Source organism: Scardinius erythrophthalmus (genome assembly GCF_964197995.2).
Source record: "Scardinius erythrophthalmus genome assembly, chromosome: 14".
Classification (NCBI taxonomy): domain Eukaryota; kingdom Metazoa; phylum Chordata; class Actinopteri; order Cypriniformes; family Leuciscidae; genus Scardinius; species Scardinius erythrophthalmus.
In genome coordinates, this window is record NC_138234.1 from 6,779,583 (window position 1) to 6,798,667 (window position 19,085).

The following is a 19,085-nucleotide window of genomic DNA, read 5'->3' on the forward strand; positions in this document are numbered from 1 at the left end:
TACTTGAATTTCAGGAAACATTGATCCAGGCCTCTACACTTCTCAGTTTCTTCAGAAGAGTTTCAAAAGAGTATTTTGCTCAGATTTGCCAAAACACAAAAAACAGAGATCTTGTTATAAACAACAATGTTATAAATCTTGTTTCCAAAGACCAAATGCAAATTTCTCTTAATGAACAAATACAGATTATTGTGTTTGCTCATTAACAGTCACTGATGAATTTAGTTGTAACAGTGCAGGCAAATGTTTTAGGCTAAATGTTATTCACTGGTTTCGGGGTCAAAATGGATGCTGCAACGGTTTTCTTCTTTGTACAGAAATATGGTTAGATCTGTTGGGTGGATAAACAGCTTCTACTGAATGTTTGTGGAGCGTTTTACGACAAACTCATGCACGTACACTTCAATAGTGCACGCTTTCACTACTGTACGTGATGTACCCTATTTAAATGCAGTGTAAATTCCCCCAAAAATCAAGATTTGAGGATAAAATCTGGAAGACCTTTCATATCTTTTTTATACTTGTGTCATATGACAGAGTTAAGCAATTTCACACGAGCAAGAGTGTTTTTTTCCAGAACATCAGTACGATTGCAAATGTGATACTGGTTTTTGCAACAGTTCAACAAACAAGAAGTTAACATTGAGTTACATTTTGGACATAATATTGTCTTTCTAGTCTTTTTCACAACGAATATAATTTCAAACCGATCCACAAAAGAGAAGCCACTCATGATTCAAAGACCCATTATTAAATACAGTCACTTGCATCATTCCTGAAATTAAATGAATGATTCAGTGAGTCACTCATTCAGTCACCGCCTGCATCTGAAATCGCATACTTCCCTACTATATACAGTAGTAGGTGAAAAACAGAATGTGACAAAAGAAGTATGTCTGAATGCACAATACTTCTTCCAGCGAGATTCTTAAGTGTGCATATGATGGATACTTTACTATCCCATGAGGCCACGGGAGAGGATTTGTGAATGGCAGTAAAGCGACACAACTGATGCTGGTAGGCCACATGATATTGACAGCATGGTGAATGCAGTACGTCTGTATTACATTCATACTATATAGAACATCCTTTCTTAACGGTAGTGAAGTTATTGCTTATTCAAAATGAAGTACCTACTCAGGAGTATGCAATTTCAGAAGCAGCCACAGACTTGCCACCACATACTGGTGGTTTCAGTTTCATATTTAAAGTATCTTTTCATTTTTAAAATATGTTTTATGTTTCAAGTTGTTTTCAAAACAGTATCATAAAGATATTTGTGCAATTCCAGTCAGCATGCACTTATGCCACATCTGAGCTGCATTAAACAGTCTGTGTAAATACATCTAAATATCACTTCAGAAGCAGCTTCTGCAGTGCAAAGATGGATTTAGTATCTTGTTATTCTAATTAAAAAAAATATTAAGTGTACAACTTTTACATAAAAGTTAAGGCATTTAATGGGGGGAAGAAATCCCTTTTAGAGGTAAAAATTGCCAAAAAATTTACAAATCAATTTAACCATAGTGGAAAAGTTCATTTATATATCTGCTGCAAACTATTCGCACAGAATATGAAAAGCTTCGGGAGTCAGCTGTCCATGAGATATTCGATATATTGAACAAAATTTTTAACAAAATCTAAACAAAAATCTAAACAGGTTATTAAAGTATGATTAACAGCTCACTACACACCAGTAGATATGTAACAAAAGATAAAAGGTAGGTCTTGTGTTCCCCTTGTTTTGTGTGGACTTTTGTTTTTTCCTGTCTTGTTCGATGTTTTGTAGTTCTATGTATTTTTTCATGTTGATTAATCTCCCCAGGTGTATCTTGTTTTCTCATTACCAAAGCTTGTTTGCCCCTTTGTATTTATAGCCCTTATGTTTCACTTGTTTCTTTTCAGTTGTTTTACATGTAATTGTTGATTCTGTGATCCTCGTGGTTTTGTTCCTTTGTTCCTTGAGTTCTTTGTTATCTGCTTTACTTTATTTACCTTGTGTTACTTTATTAACACATTTTGACCCTGCATTTAGATCCTCACCTTTGCCTGCTTTCTCCGGCACATTACAGACAATCAGATGTGACACTTCATGTACTTCATCATAGTAAACTCAGAAATATTCTCAGATCACCAAGTCAGGCAAATGCTTGTCAAGTCACCTTTATTTATATAGCGCTTTTTACAATACAGATTGTTTTGACAATGGTGTCGTCTCTATGTGGAAAACTCAAAGGAAAAACGTCTCCACTTTAAGCTTATCATTGTAAACATACCCTGAGAGTGGGAGAATGAGTGTGGAGGTGAGCAAGAGAGTGAGCAACAGATTGAAGATTTCTTTGGGTTCCGATATGTTGAGCAACTCAAGATCTCATGGAACGCTGGTAGAACAGGGATCCTTTGGATAGCCATCTGAAGTGTCAGCAGAATCGGTATCATCAGGAGAATCGGTTGATTGACTGAGGTCTTGCATATAGGTGGCAGGCGGAAGACTATGGTATTTGCGGACTGATGGATATCTGCCTGAACTACTGACGTCAGGATTGGACACCATTGCAGGCCTGGCAAGACAGGAGAACAAGATACAAAAAGACCATGAGCGAATATAATGGTCAAAATTAAGGAAGTGAGAACAGCCTCCATAGTTAAGGTGAGGGGGCTTGGGATGACTTCTAGGACAGAACAGACTGAGCATTCATAATCTGCCTCCCTGGTCGAAATGGGACAGATATTGTGTCTTGACATGGCTTATATGGCCAACCGTGGATAGTTGAATATCTCAGGAACGTAAGTTAAATATCTCTCGTAAGTTGATGCAAAATAGGTACAAATTTCTAGAATATCTTCCTTGGTTATAACAGAATGGGCTGTAAACTTGGAGATGGTTTTCCAGGCCAAAACAGGATTGATAGAGTCTTTGGGAAAAACTACAGTGACAGATACAGGACAGGTAGTCAACTCTGGAAAGATCTCCCTGGTCAACAGAGAATAGGAAAGGCCATCTCCTTGGCCATTCCTGGGCAAATCAAGGATTTACTTCCTTAGCTGCAACAGGAAAATAACTACAGAATGGCCTCCTCGGCCGACATGGAACAGACACACAACTCTGACTCGACTCTTGGCCAAGTCGGGGTACTTTATAGCGACCTCTCCTGTCGAGATGGTCAATGAGTTCAGAGGTGAATGAAGAAGCGATGGATACCATGATGGCCTTCCTGGACATAACTGAACGAACACTGCTTCAAAGGGATCTGAAATAGATGCCATCGCCTCAATGAAAACTGGTGAGATGTGTGCAGCCCAAACACACATAAATGGCAGTAGCCATGACAGATAGAGCAGACGACAGAAGCAATGACTCTTGGCTGATTAGCTCAGAGCTGACACTGGACTGAATATCCCCGCAGAACACTCGGAGGAGAACCAGTTCATCCTCCTCGGCCTCCTCTTTTGAGCTGGGGATAGTGTGGTGCTCAGAATGACGTCTGTGAAAGATTCTGGACTGAGCTCCGGGGCCGGAGTGGACTTGTAATGAATCTCTGGGGTCCGAGTGGATTCTTGACTGAGCTCTGTGGATTGAGCCGGTATTTGACGGAGAACAGAGGCTGGAGCAGGCCTTAAAGGTAGGGTAGGTAGCATTTTTATAAAAAACTTTTTTTCAAATTTGTTTAAACTGTCTTTATATACCGATACATAATTAAAATGTAAGTGCTCTGAAAAAGAGAGTATAAAAATCGAGTGACTGTAGACCTTTTAATCTGCAATAAACACAGCTCATTATTTCCATTCGGGACGAAACAATTGATTGGTTTGGGTGGTCACTCACTCTCGCAACCATGGCTACCACCACTGTTGCTACAAGATCTGCCCATATGCGCGCGCACCCGTTTGATTTGAGGAGAGCAAGAGAGGCGCGGAACCTACAAAGAGTAAAATTATGGCAGAGAAAGAACATTCAAAATTCAAAGCACCTGCATATGCAGTCAGTGAAGGCAAACAAGGCAAAAACTACTTCCTCGGACCCTGGTTGCCTGCTTCGCCCTCGACCCCAGACCTGTCCTCAAACCGACGATGCGGTAACGTTACTTGTCACCGGAGTGTAACGTTAGTCCTCATCAGAGTCAACAATGTTTTCATCATGGAAACTCTTACATGCAAAACACCGTATATGTTATGAATCTTACACGAAATTCACCTTCATCACAGTGTAACTGATGGTAATGGAAAAACGTGTATCAATGCAACCTGTTTTTAGTTTTGTCTTATAAATATAGCTCGTTACCTATAAATATACTGTAGCTCGTTACTGAATCAAACAAAATATATTTTAAACTTTACCAGTATCGATATGCTAGCTTGATAGTGAGTACTAAAAGCCATCTTATTTGTTTATATTTATAGTGATAAAGTTAGGTTTATTACATGTGATTCTGACATGATGTCACTGCATGCACTGTGCTCCTTCCTCTCCACTCGTCTCAGGTAAATAAATGCGTCTTCAGCTGAGCCTGAGCGTTTGGCGTCGCGCGTTCATGTGTTTTGGGGGCGTGGCTTTGGAAGGAGCCCAGAAGGGAGGGGGTGGAGTGAATGGGAATAATTAGCTGTGTTTACAACAGTCGTGAGAGGTCTACAGACACTCGATTTTTATACTCTCTTTTTCAGAGTACTTACATTTTAATTATGTATTGGTATATAAAGACAGTTTAAACAAATTTGGAATGTTTTTTTTTTTTAGAAAAATCCTACCTACCCTGCCTTTAACAGGAACATATTTTTGGACTGGAAAAGATTCATGGACTGAAGCAGGCTCGTGGACTGGCATGAAACTGAGGGACTCCTTATTTGAAATGGACTGACTTAGTTCTTGATCTCTTAGACCTTTGGATGGACATGATGGGAAAATCCTCCAATTTAGAAGCAAGCCTAATACTCACTGGAGGGGATCTCTCCAAACTGGGCTTGGCTGACTCGTCCTGACAAGATGGTGGCTTGGCTCTGATGGTTGTTACCGGTTTGGTGCTGGACAACGAGGACTGATGCATAGGAAGGGATTGGCTATCGGAGAATAGCTGCTTAGCGGCATCATAATTCTTCATCTCACTGACTTCACCAACCGTAACGGGAGAGCCATAAATCCACAACATCCAGTCTAGATATTCCCTCAGGGAGAGGGTTGGATTGCCTGGTGGAGTCAGTTGTAAAATGTGTTGGTCTAATCCAATCCAGAACAAATCCATGAGAGATTTGTCATCCCTGGGTACTAAATGGCAGTACTGGACAAATTCCACCACATACATCTCAATAATGTGGCCATGATTGATGGAGAACAGAATATCTTCCCATGATTCCATCTCAGCCAATCGGTGGTCCATGCTTGAAGCAAAAACCCCCACAGTGTTCATGTTAATCGGTCTGGCCTTCTGTAACAAAAGAGAGACAAGGTAGGTCTGGACACAGTTTATTCCACAGAAAGACACTCAGATAAGACACTTCATCATAGTAAACTCAGGAATATTCTCAGATCGCCAAGTCAGGCAAATGTAGTGCTTGCACTGAGAATGAGTGCAGAAAGCAGTGCAACCATGACAAGACACAGATATCTAATACAATATTTCACTCTTCTGCTATTAGTTTTCATACAGGGCCAGAATTCATTTGAAAATGTAAGATCAGCAAAAGCTTGTTGATTTCCGTGATGTTAAAGGAGACGGATGTGTGAGCGGAAACTAACTGAGGTTGGGGGAGGATTCACACACAACCAGATAAATATCACAGTTCAGTCTTTCTGATCAATCTGAGTGTTTCAGACATTAAGAGTTACTATCGTGGGCTTTTCAGTGAACCGATGAAGAAAATGTTTCTCAAATTAGTTTTGTTCTGCTTGTGTTTGTGGCGTCTGGATGGTGAGTTTTGGTTATGTGTTTTTTTATTTCAGTTGTTTCCGTTCTGGTACCATGTGATAAATTAGTGGTTAAATTTCTTAGAGAGGATTAACATTCACTGTTATTCTCATATAGAAATAATTTAACTGTGAGATCATGTTTGGTCAACAATCAGTTATTAGGGATGGATTTAATCAAATATAATATGAAGCTCAAATACCAAACAGCATTAATTGTAGTTGTAGGAAAAGTATCTGTTGTTTATTTCTCTTTCATTTATCATTCTGTCGTTGTACTGTTGAAGAATGTTATTCATTTCACATTTTTATGATTAAAAGTATTTTAGTAAAGCTTCATCAACCAATATTAAGTGATTTTAAAGCTTTAATCTGTGAAAAACTCTGTTCTTCAGGAGTGTTTGGTAAATCAGTGTCAGTAAAGGAGGGAGATTCAGTTACTCTAAACTCTGATCTTACTGAAATAAAGAATGATGATGTGATTCAGTGGTGGTTTGGAGGTGAAAACACTTTAATAGCTGAAATCAATGTAATGGCCAACAGAATCATATGATGATGTTCTTGATGGGAGATTCAGAGACAGACCGAAGCTGGACAATCAAACTGGATCTCTGACCATCACAAACACCAGACGTGAACATGAAGGAGTTTATAGACTACAGATCAACCATTTGAAGACATCTTTATTTCTCACTGTCATTGGTGGGTTAAATATCGATTTATTGATATTGATTGTTTTGTTTTTTAATCTCCACAAAAAATTATGCATCCACACTCAGTTTGGCTTCTGTAGTTTTGGTAAAATAAGTGATGATGTGATTCAATGGATGTTTGGAACTGAAAACACTGTAATAGCTGAAATCAATGAACTGGCCGACAGAATCACTGTATATGATGATGTTCTTGATGGGAGATTCAGAGACAGACTGAAGCTGGACAAACAGTTTGGATCTCTGACCATCACAAACACCAGAACTGAACATGCTGGAGATTATAAAGTAAAGTTCCTCAGATATTTAATCATTCTTTTCAATGTCACTGTCTATGGTGAGTTAAATATCAGTTTCACCTGTTTTATTTATCACAGCTTTGCAGTCGTTCTAAAGTCCTATCATTTAGATGTTGTTTTATTCTTAAAATGACTAATTAGCCCTGTTTTTTACATTTATAGCATCCAGGTTTATATTTAACTTTGTATTTCAAATTATTTTGAATGCTCTACTTTTGATAATCTTGGTTACCCTCAAAGTTTCTTCTTCGTCTGCTTGAATATCTTCATTCGAACTCATTTATCTTTATTCTCATGTTTTCCAGCTCGTCTGCCTGTTCCTTTCATCATCAGTAACTCTTCACACTGTTCTTCATCATCTTCATCATCATCAAATTGTTCATTGGTGTGTTCATCAGTGGTGAATGTGAGTCATGTGACTCTCTCCTGGTACAAAGGAATCAGTGTATTGTCCAGCATCAGTGCGTCTGATCTCAGCATCAGTCTCTCTCTACCTCTGGAGGTGGAATATCAGGATAAAAACACCTACAGCTGTGTGCTGAACAATCCCATCAGCAACCAGACCACACATCTGGACATCAACACACTCTGTCACACATGTGCAGGTACGACAGCGCTGACATTAGTGTTTACTGACTGATCTGATCTCAGTTTGATGTGTTTATTCATCAGACTCTGTCCACTGGTGTGGTCCTACTGAAGCTGTGATCCGATTGGTCCTCTCTGCTCTGGTGGGCGTGGCTACTGTCATTATTGTGGTTTATGAGATCAGATCCAGAAGAGCTGAACGAGATCAAGCACATATTCACACATCAGGTACATGATTGATGTCATTTCTCACAAACTGATTTTGCATGTACAAGCATCTGTGAGATGTATTAATGTATGGCTTTTTATGTTCATCTTTTTCAGGAAGTATCGGAATCTAAAGCAGAACGCTGAACTTTAAAGGATCTTCAAGTGTGTTTTTGGTCTTCAAGTGTTTTTTTCATAATAAATACTGATGATTATTTGAGTTTGTGCTCTCTTTCAGTGTCAGATTTTAACAGTGTCACTTTATTGTTTATATTTCTCTCAGATACAAAAAAAAATGAATAGAGAGACAGATCTCACTTTACTACTGCTGTATATTTGTCATATGTATTTTCTTGCCTTTATCAATAAAGTTTCCCTTTCAAGGGAACTCGAGCTGCGTCGAGACGCGGTGGGAACGCCCTGCGTGATTGCGTCATGAAGCACGTGTATAATCAGTCCCATGGAAAGACGTCACCGACCAGGAAGCTATAAATCACCCTTGAGATCAGACCGCGCTAGCTTCTGTGCCTTCAGCAAGCGCTCTCTGTATATCTGTCCCTGTCATATTTATTGTTGTCTGTCAAGCTCAATATATATATCATTATTATGGCGAATAAGCAAGAATTCAGGCGTTGTGTTGTTCCCTGCCCTCGTTACATCACGGGTGGGGACACACATCTGCTTTGTGTTCCTTGTTTGGGAGTGGAGCATGCCCAGTCAGTTCTCGAGGGAGCTGACTGTGAGCATTGCGTAAAGCTGTCCTTGCGGACGCTCCGCTCTCGCCGGGCGTTCTTTGAGGAGGACGGTTCGGTTCGCGCTCCCCGAGGTGCGGGTCCCGCTGCTGCCGAGGCACAGCGGCGGCTTTCATCTTGGGGTTCGCATATGGATTTAGTAGCGGGGCTTGAGACGGGCCCAGCCCTTTCTCAACCCTTACCTGCTGAATCCGGTGCTTCAGCCCAGGAAGGAGCCCGCGCTGCGGCTTCTCCTTCCCAGGCTGAGGCACCAATGTTGCAGATATCCAGTTCTGAGGAACTGGATGTCGTCAGTGTTGAGCAAAATATTGATGAGTGTTCGCCAGCTCGTATTTCTGGGGATGAGGAGCTTATGGAGGTTTTAACTCGTGCTGTTGCCAAGTTAAATATTGAATGGCCATCTGATGAAGTTGAAACTGTGTCTAATAAAAGTCTTTTAGATGAACGTTTTTTGCCATCAAAAACACGACCTCCTCGTCGGGAACTGCCGTTTTTTCCCGATCTCCACACTGAGGTGTCGAGATCGTGGATTAAACCGGCTTCTTTCAGAGTGCACAATCCACAAACACATAACTATAGTAATATTAAAGATATTTCACACTATGGTTATTTGACGATGCCTCCGGCGGAAGAGACGCTTGCGAGCCATCTCTCCCCCGAGTCATCGTCATCACTGAAAGCCCAGACGTTACCCACCAAGCCATTAAAAGCTACATCTATGATGGTGGGTAAAGCATATTCGGCAGCAGGTCAGGCAGCAGCATGTTTACACACTATGTCGATTTTGCAAGCATATCAGGCTGACCTGCTGAGGGACATGGATGAATGTGAGGAAGTTAGCGCTGACGCAATTCGAGAATTGCGTCGGGCGACAGATCTATCTCTCCGGGCCACCAAGGAGACGGCTAAATCTGTGGGCCGTTCTATGGCAGCCCTGGTGGTCACGGAGCGTCATTTATGGTTGAACTTATCTGATATAAAGGATAAAGATAGATCTGTTCTTCTGGATGCCCCGCTTTCGCCTTCAAGTTTGTTCGGCGATGCTATAAATTGTGTTGTTGACAGATTCACTGAGTCAAGGAAACAAGCGGCGGCATTTCAGAAGTTTCTTCCTCGCCGATCCAGTGTCCCAGTGTTACGATTCTTCTCAAAGATCGCAACAAAGTAAGGGAGACGCCACAACACCGCTGCGTAAACAATAAGATTTATTGTTTATAAAGTAACAAACATGAAATGTCAGGAGATCAGTATAAGTGTTAGTCAGCGTGTCAGCATGTAACTGTACGTAGTAAGCTCAAATGATATCAGTTCAACCAAACATAACGAAAAGTCCAAATCAAAATATCGTCATCAGAGGAAAGTATATCACATCAGCTCTCCGAAGCGGTTGTGCTCTCCCATAGCCCACATGTCCCGTCAGCTCTCTGGAAGCCTCCAGAGCCGCAACAACACCAGCAAGCCATCAACTCCCTCTCTGTTTGACCCAGTGTCTTTTAAAGCACCATGATCTGGTTCAGGTGTAAAGCCACGCCCTCCAGCAATCAGCCTGTAACTTGGGACAAACACACAAGCACTCACTGCACAAGGAATCATTGAACCGTCACACACCCCCCTTTAAAAAGATCCGATATCCTATAAGGATCCTCAAAACCTCTCAAAGAATTAAAAAACAAAAAAACAAAACAAAAACAAATCATACTTTCCTTTCAAAAGCATTCTTTTTTTTTAATGTGATCTGATTCCCGTATGACAAGTGTTTTCCACAGTCACCTCCATTCTCCTAGACTACTCAACTTATCCCCAGCAATCTGGATCCTGAAAGCATATTAAGGCAACAAACAGAGAGCACAGAAAAATAGTAACAACTGTCCAAACACTTACAGTACATTATTCGATCTAGTCAGGAACACGAGATAACGCATCTGCCACTACGTTATCAGTTCCCTTGATGTGTTTTACAGTTAAACTGTAAGGCTGCAAAAATAGAATCCAGCGCATTAACCGCTGACTCGGGGACTGTAGAGAGTGTAAAAACGTTAGAGGATTATGATCAGAATAAACCTCCACAGGTAATCCGCCCCCAACGTACACATCAAAATGTTGAAGAGCCCAAATTAAGGATAATGCTTCCTTCTCTATTACAGAATAGTTCCTTTGGTAAGTATTAAACTTACGAGAAAAGAAACTTACAGGATGGTCGAGTCCACTCTCACCAGTCTGTAACAGAACAGCTCCAGCACCAATCTGGCTTGCATCTACTTGTATCTTAAATAGTTTATCCAGCCTAGGGGCAGCTAAAACAGGAGCAACAGTTAATAACAGTTTAACATGTTCAAAAGCCTTCTGACAATTTGCACTCCAAACAAAATTGGCAGCACCCTTAAGCAGATCAGTGAGCGGAGAAACAACAGTTGAAAAATTTGGGCAAAAACCCCGGTAATACCCGACCATCCCTAAAAAACGCATCAGCTCCTTCTTTGTTGATGGAGGAGGAAACTGTTGAATAGCTGCAACTTTGGCTTGAACAGGACGCACCTCGCCCTGTCCAACTTCTTTTCCCAAATATCTGACAGTACCCTTGGCAAACTCACACTTTGCCAAGTTAACTGTAAGACATGCCTCAGCCAAACGCAGCAGAAGCGCACGAAGATGTACCAGATGTTGTTCCCATGTATCACTAAATACAATAACATCATCCAAATACACCGCACAACCCTCCAGGCCGAATACCACTTTATTCATCAATCTCTGGAAGGTTGCGGGTGCATTTCTCAAACCGAAACTCATAACAGAGTAAGAATATAACCCGGATGGTGTAATGAATGACGTTAACTCTTGAGCTCTGGGAGTTAAAGGCACTTGCCAATACCCCTTTAGAAGGTCTAGTTTGCTTACAAACTTAGCAGAACCCACCTGATCCACACAATCCTCCATTCGAGGAAGTGGAAAAGCGTCAGGTTTAGTAATCGCGTTTAACTTGCGGTAATCAGTGCAAAATCTATAAGTAGAATCTGGCTTTTTTACCAACAAGCATGGTGAAGCCCAACTGGAGCATGAAGGAACAGCGATCTCATTCTTAATGTGGTGAAACGCAAATTATTGCTGTGGTCCTTTTTGACCACGCCCCTCCCTCGGGTAATATTTGCGAGGGAGCGTGTATATAAGGCTAGCGGTACGGTAAAACGGGTATTGCGTCATACCTGGTGATCTCACTTCCGGCGTCTCGTTGCGCTGCACGAGGGGTATGTATGGATGCTTTCTCCGTGGTTTTCCGTGTGGTAGATGTTAAAAGTCCTTTTTACATGTTTGTTGTTTGCTACCAGTAATTTCGGTTGGGCTGGCGTTCGGTTGAGTGCCTGTTGCACCCATAGATGATCAACAACCGTTGCTTTGCCGTGGCGCTCCGCTGTATGTGCGAACTGCATGTGATGCCTTTGTGGGTGAATTCCGCCGTCTGCATGTGATCAAATAGAGTGGTGGCTGCCGGATAGATGATGTGTTTTGCACGATTTGGTATGTATAACCTTCTATTTCCCTTTGGCTTTTATAAAGGTAAATGGGGTTTTAATTATTTTGTGTTTTAGGAGTTGAAACCATGTTGTGAGTGGGCCTGTTTGGCTTCCAGTTTGCATCCTGCAACCACTTGATTTCAGCATGGCTTGCACCTTCAACACTGCTGTTTTGCTTTAAGTCTGTTTGGTTTAATGATTTGGGTTGTATTCATTAATTTTAATTATTTTGTCTCCTATTTTCGTGTGTTTCCATTTTTCCTTTCAATTACTTCTATCTTTAGTATTTGTTTTGCTTTTGTTTAATGTTTTGCATCCGTTAAGTTTGCATTGCATACAGTAACGTTTGTTTTCCCTTTATTGTGTTTTCTTATATTCATTTGTTTTGTATTTATGTGTTTTGTTTTGGCTTCATTTATTTTGCTTTATGTTTGATTTTTCTGTTTTGGTTTTGTTTTCCTTGATTTGTTGCAAATAGTAGGGCTTGTTTGCAATTGATCAGTGTTGCTCTTATTGATTTTGTTTTGCCAAATTGATGTTTGGTTTGTTGTAATTGATTACTTTTTTTTTATTATTGTTGTTTTTGTATCTTGTTGTTTGTTGATATTTCTTTTTGCTGTAACCTTTTCTTTTTTTCTTGTACTGGAGCTGGGGCCTGGAGCGGGCAGGCTGACCCTTCCCGTGTGGTTGTCTCACTGTTCATCAGAGTGGCGTGGAGTTGCCGTGAATCCGTTGGAGGGTGTGAGTGGTTTGGGGCACGTGTGTGGTTATTATCATTATTACTACTACGGGCATCTTTGAAGCCCGGTGTCAAGCCTGCCGCCCTAGTGGTAAGCCCCAGCTCTTTTGTTGTGTGTGTTTTTGTTTCTCTTTTCTTGTCGTTTTGCAGCAGTTGGTGTTGCTTGCTGAGTGAAATCTTCTTGCTGTTACGTGTGATTCATTGAACGAGCCAAATTCTAATTATTGTTGTTTAATAAAGATGTACAAGTTTTATACAAGGTACCCATGCCTCTTGGTCATTTTCTGAGAACTTGAACCTGTGCCCCTTGGACTTTTCCCAGAGTAAGTTCTGGGTGGCGTAGTCGTTACCTTTTTGGAATTAGTAATAATCTAGAAATTTAAGAGCTGCTGTGACGTTGTCAAGTGCCACATTAAGCATATACTGAACCTCTGACTCCAGAACATTCCGCTTATTGATAGGAACCCTGTAAAAACGCTGACGAATAGGTCGCGCATCTCCCACATCCACATCATGCTGGATCAGATGCGTACGGGTGGGCACATCTGCAAACAAACTAGGAAAATCAAACAACAACTCTATCAATTCTGACCTTTTTAACTCTGACAAATGTAAAAACAAAGCATCTAGATTCTGAAGGGTCTCTGAATTCTTTAACCGTGGAAGCAAAACACAGTCTCCAGGTACAATCACATCCTCCCCTCCTTCTACAGAAAAAGGTTGAGAATTATCCAGAGGAACAGCAGCAACAGTAACAACTGGCTTAACCAGTTGAGTGTCAGAGTTACGAGGATGATAAGGCTTAAGTAAATTCATGTGAAAACACTGTTTAGCCTTTCGCCGATTTGGAGTTGCAATTTGATAATTTTGGTCAGTCATTTTTCGAAGAACAGTATATGGACCAGTAAACCGTGCACAAAAAGGAGAGCCAGATGAAGGTAATAAAACCAACACTTGATCACCCGGTATAAAAACACGGCATTCGGTATGTTTGTCAAAGTGTTTCTTCATCTTATCTTGTGCTCCAACAAGATTTTTCTGAGCACTCAGTCCAGCTAAAAATAACCGTCTGCGGAAACCATCTACATATTCCAACAAATTTTGAGGAGGATCCTTTTCACCCAATCCCTCCCTCAAAACAGAAAGAGGACCACGTACACTATGACCAAACACAAGATCATTCGGGCTAAAACCCAAACTCTCTTGTTGTACCTCTCTAGCTGCAAGTAACAACCAGGGCAAACCCTCCTCCCAGTCGCGGTTCAACTCCACACAGTAAGCACGTAATAACGCTTTCAGTGTTTGGTGAAACCGTTCGAGCGCACCTTGACTTTGGGCGTGATATGGGCTTGATTGATTGTGCTTGACCTTAATCACTCTCAAAATCTCAGCAAACATACGTGAAGTGAAATTAGACCCTTTATCGCTCTGAATAATCTTTGGTATCCCAAAAATAGAGATGAATTGGGTTAAAGCTTTCACAACTGCCTTAGTAGTAATTCTTCTGATCGGATAGGCTGCCGGGTATCGAGTTGCCTGACACATCACAGTCAGCAAATATGCATTACCTGATTTAGATTTAGGTAATGGACCCACGCAGTCAATTATTAGATGTTCAAAGGGTTTACTTGTAACCGCAATCGGGCACAGAGGCACTGGTCTCAAAGATTGATTCGGTTTCCCTGTTAACTGACAGGTATGGCACGTTTTAATAAAGGCCGAAATATCTTTTTTCAAACATGGCCAATAAAACTGTCTCAAAACTCTGTTATACGTTTTATTAACTCCGAAATGACCAGCAACTTCACCATGTGAAATTCGCATTACCACCTCTCGAAATTGTTTTGGCACCACTACTTGAATTACAGATTCCTCCATCAAACCTTTCTTACAGGGAATAAATTTCCTTAAGAGTATCTCATCCTGGACAAAATATCCATTGGCAGCACTTCTTACCTCCCGTGATGGAATAACATTCTCAAACAGTTGTTGTAACCCAGGATCATTCTGTTGTGCAGTCATCAACTCTGCCGCACTAAGGCAAAAGGTCGTAACTTCAATTTTTGGCGAAAATGAGTTATTGTAATTTTTAGGACAATAAACATAAGTTTTATCATATAGACAAACATCAAGTTTCAATTCGATTGTTTTTTGGGTGGAATAAGATTATGTTTTTGCCGTAACTTCAAAAAGCCAAGGGGAAACTATGGTAGAAGCCCGTAACGTCAGTTACGGCTTTATGCCTTCGTTTCTCGCTGCTCCTGAACACTCGAATGAAGTTACGGGTGCGCTGCCGTGAAGTTACGGCACTCTGCCTTGTTCTAACCGACCATCAAAGTATTGCCGCACTGGAGTTACGGGGTTATGATGTAACAAATAAATCACCTCAGTCAGACACACGTACATTTTTCACAGTGATTGCTTTTGTTAGGTTTGAAGAATGGCATACTCTCGGGGGAAAATGATGGTGGAGATGGCTTTGAATCTTTAACATCCAATAATAGCTAGCGGTAGCCTTAAGCTAGCGATACTACTTCACAAACTAGACACAAACACTTTTCGAGCCATAATCAACAATTTATCCAGTAACAAGCGCTGAATAGAGCAGGCTTGTATGATATCTTAATTCACAGCCCGTAATACAAAGCTACATGTAGGCTACAACTGAAATAAAATATGCTTCTCATAGTCTAGCTCTCGCCTGCCAATGACAGTCCACTGACTGAAAACTACGCGAGTTGGTTGGTTGGAGCCGCAACAACACACCCATTATACACCAGCAACAGGAATAATTTAGAGCCTACCTTTTGTTGAACCTCGGTTAAAATCCATGTCAAACAACCGACGAGAAGGCAAATCCATTACATCCACCACGAGTTTTTAAAACTTGCTACCAGCTCTAAAACGTCTCGGGTTACGTATGTAACCCTCGTTCCCTGAGTAGGGAACGAGACGCTGCATCGATACTCGATACTTTGGGGAATGCCTTCGGCATGAAGCGTCTGAAGTCAACTATGGAACTATTCCAATCTTGATTGGTGCAACGTCACCCGTGACGTCGCATGTGACGGTGATCCGGAAGCTACAAAAGGGTCACAGGAACCAGGAAATGTTAGCTTCTAATTGGTCAAAGCAAGTCGTTCTCAGGGGCGCGAAAAGTGTGGCCGAGGGATGCAGCGTCTCGTTCCCTACTCAGGGAACGAGGGTTACATACGTAACCCGAGACGTTCCCTTTCGTAAAGGGAACTCCCGCTGCATCGATACTCGATACTTTGGGGAACGAATACCCACGCCGTCACACTGAGAGAAAACGCCCTGGTGTAAAGCATCTGGCACACTCACGGACGATAGAATGAGTAGAGGGCAGATCCAAACTAGCTTGTCATAAGATTTGGTGCAAGAAGGGGAGGTCTGGAGCCGGAGGCTCGACTGACCGCATGGATGGGAGCCCCAGACCATAGAAAATATTAGATGAGAGGTGAAGGCAAAAGCGCACCTTGTACTTCAAATATAAGTGGTTTCAGATAACCAACTGTACTCTTAATAAAGGGAATAGCTCCTAACCCTTGATGCATAACTAGATGGACTGACTCCTCTCAGCCTAAGGCCTAATGTAGGAACCTCAAAGGCTACGACCTTGACCATCCGACACATGCGATGGAGAATGGAATACCCGAAGAATCTTAACATTGCCTACAGGTACCTCAGTACCGGGCAAAAATAACATTGAGTGGCTCCCACGCTAGCAAGTAAGAGGGGGCAGCACCACCACTCTTCCAGGGAGTAAGACGAGCAGGAAGCAGACTCAATAGATTCTCCTATATATACTTATATATCTCAAATATATATTCGTATACCTCACCCACAGGACATGATGGGTGCCAGGGATAACCCATCAGCCTGATGCCAATAGGCTGGATGAAAAGGATTCATCCTCCAATCTACAGGAACATGGAGTTTCAGTGGGAACGTCCTTTCGAGAACACCCTTAGAGGCTTGCGGAGGGCACTGAGGCCGCCACAGAGGCCCTAAGCATGAACAGGAGATCCTGTTAGAGAGCGGGATGGAACACCAGTACTGAAGCCAGTGGGCAGTAATAAACTGGGTTAAATGCCCTCCCTAACTTAATTGTTTAGTTCCTAGTAGAGTGGGGTTCTAGTATGGATGTCCTGACCACCTCGGTGGAAAGGGCAACCTAATTATGGGTGGGACCCCCTCAAGGGCCAGACTCATAGTCTCCATTACTCTGGTCGGGGATGAAATAATGTACCATCAGCCTGAGACAGAAGATCTCTCCTAATAGGAATTTTCCATGGAGAACTCTCCAAGAGACTAATAAGGTCCGAAAACCAAATTCGGGCCTGCCAGTACGGAGCTACAAGGAGTAGTCTCACTCCGTACCTCCTGACCCTTTCTAGAACCCCAGGGAGCAGAGCGATCGGGGGAAAAGTGTACAGATGTGACCTCGGCCACATCTGTACCATGGCATCCAAGCCCAAAGGAGCTGGATGTGAGAGAGAATACCAGAGCGGGCAACGAGAGTTCTCATGATAAGCGAAACAGGTCAACCTCCGCCCGGCCAAACTCTCTCCATATAAGCTCAACCACTTCAGGGTGGAGCCGCCATTCCCCGGGCCTCAGCCCCTGCCTCGACAGGATGTCTGCTCCCATATTATCAACCCCAGGAATATAAATAGATCTGATGGAGAGAAATTTGTCCTGGGACCAAAGAAGAATTTGATGCGCCAGTCTACAAAGAGGGCGAGATCTCATTCCTCCTTTGGCAGTTGATATAAGAGACCACCGACATATTGTCTGTCCTAACAAGAACATGATGGCCTCTGAGGTCTACAAGGAAGTGCCTCAGGGCAAAAATACGGCCAACATCTCCAAACGATTAATATGCAATGTGAGATGATGGTCTTTCCAAGTACCTCGGGTGTAACGGCCCTCCATAACCGTACCCCAGCCCGTTAGGGACGCATCCGTGGTCAGAGTTTTTCTCTCACATGGTGCTCCCAAAACCGGGCCCTGAGACAGCAACCATGGTTTCTTCCATACGACAAGAGAACGAAGGCATCTGCGCGTAACTCTGATCGTACGAAAAGGGTTTCCCAGAGGAAAAAACCCTTGTTCCTGAGCCACCACTGCAAGGCCCTCATATGGAGCAGACCAAAGGGTACTACCGTGGAAGCTGCCGCCATAAGACCCAAAACTCCTTGAAAGTGTTTGACAGTGATAGCCTGGCCTAACCTAATACTCTTCAATGTGTTTAAGATAGTATTTATACGAGCAGGAGACAATTGTGCCCGCATCGTGACTAAGTCCCACTCTACTCCCAGGGACGTAGTCCTCTGAAGAGGAGTTAAGGAACTTTCCTTCACATTGAGTCTCAACCCCACACACCTCAGATGACGCAAAACAACATCTCGATGTTGAATTGCTAGTTCTACCAGAAAGACTCGGGAGAGTTATTTCAATAAACCATACATTTATTGACAGCTCAGCAAGCTGATAAACTACAAAGTCATTTGGCGTAGGCCCCGTCCGTAGTGCATAATCCGAGAGTATCGGATCTGCAATTCCTGCCTAGAGATGAAGGCAGGGGCGCAGCCGACCCCCCTGGGAGATATGGACGGGACCATCCTGGTGGTGGTGGGGAGGATGGGGGTAATCGTCGCTTCAGTATCTGCGAACTCAAACATGTGTAAGTACCGTGCTTTTATACAGTGAGCATAAGAATATGATTGGATAGAAGTGAAGGCAATAAGTGACGTAGTAATTGAGTCTTCCCAGCAGAACTTATGCTAAAGCTTTCATTTCTACCAGAAAGACTCGGGAGAGTTATTTCAATAAACCATACATTTATTGACAGCTCAGCAAGCTGATAAACTACAAAGTCATTTGGCGTAGGCCCCGTCCGTAGTGCATAATCCGAGAGTATCGGATCTGCAATTCCTGCCTAGAGATGAAGGCAGGGGCGCAGCCGACCCCCAAAAATAGGTGGAGTATGACTACACTGGAACGGGGCACGCCAACCCCCAAAAGATGGTAACTGAGTATACCCACCAGTCTAGAGTCCTGGGGTTCCTGAAAAATAGAGAAGGAAGAAACAAATGGTGAAGATACAAATTAGATGTGAAAATACAGCGTGCCTAAAGTTTAATAGGGGAGAAGGACAGATAATTCTAAAATAACTATGTTTTTATATGTTAATTTAAAAGTATTTTATTTTATTTATTTATATATTTATTTTTTAATTGCCAGTTCACTCCTAGGAAAACACAGAGACAAGGCCTCATTGGACCGGCAATGCCGCTTTTGGCTTGCATAGACAAGGCCACATTGGACCACACAGACAGCCGCCTTGGCAAAATAATAA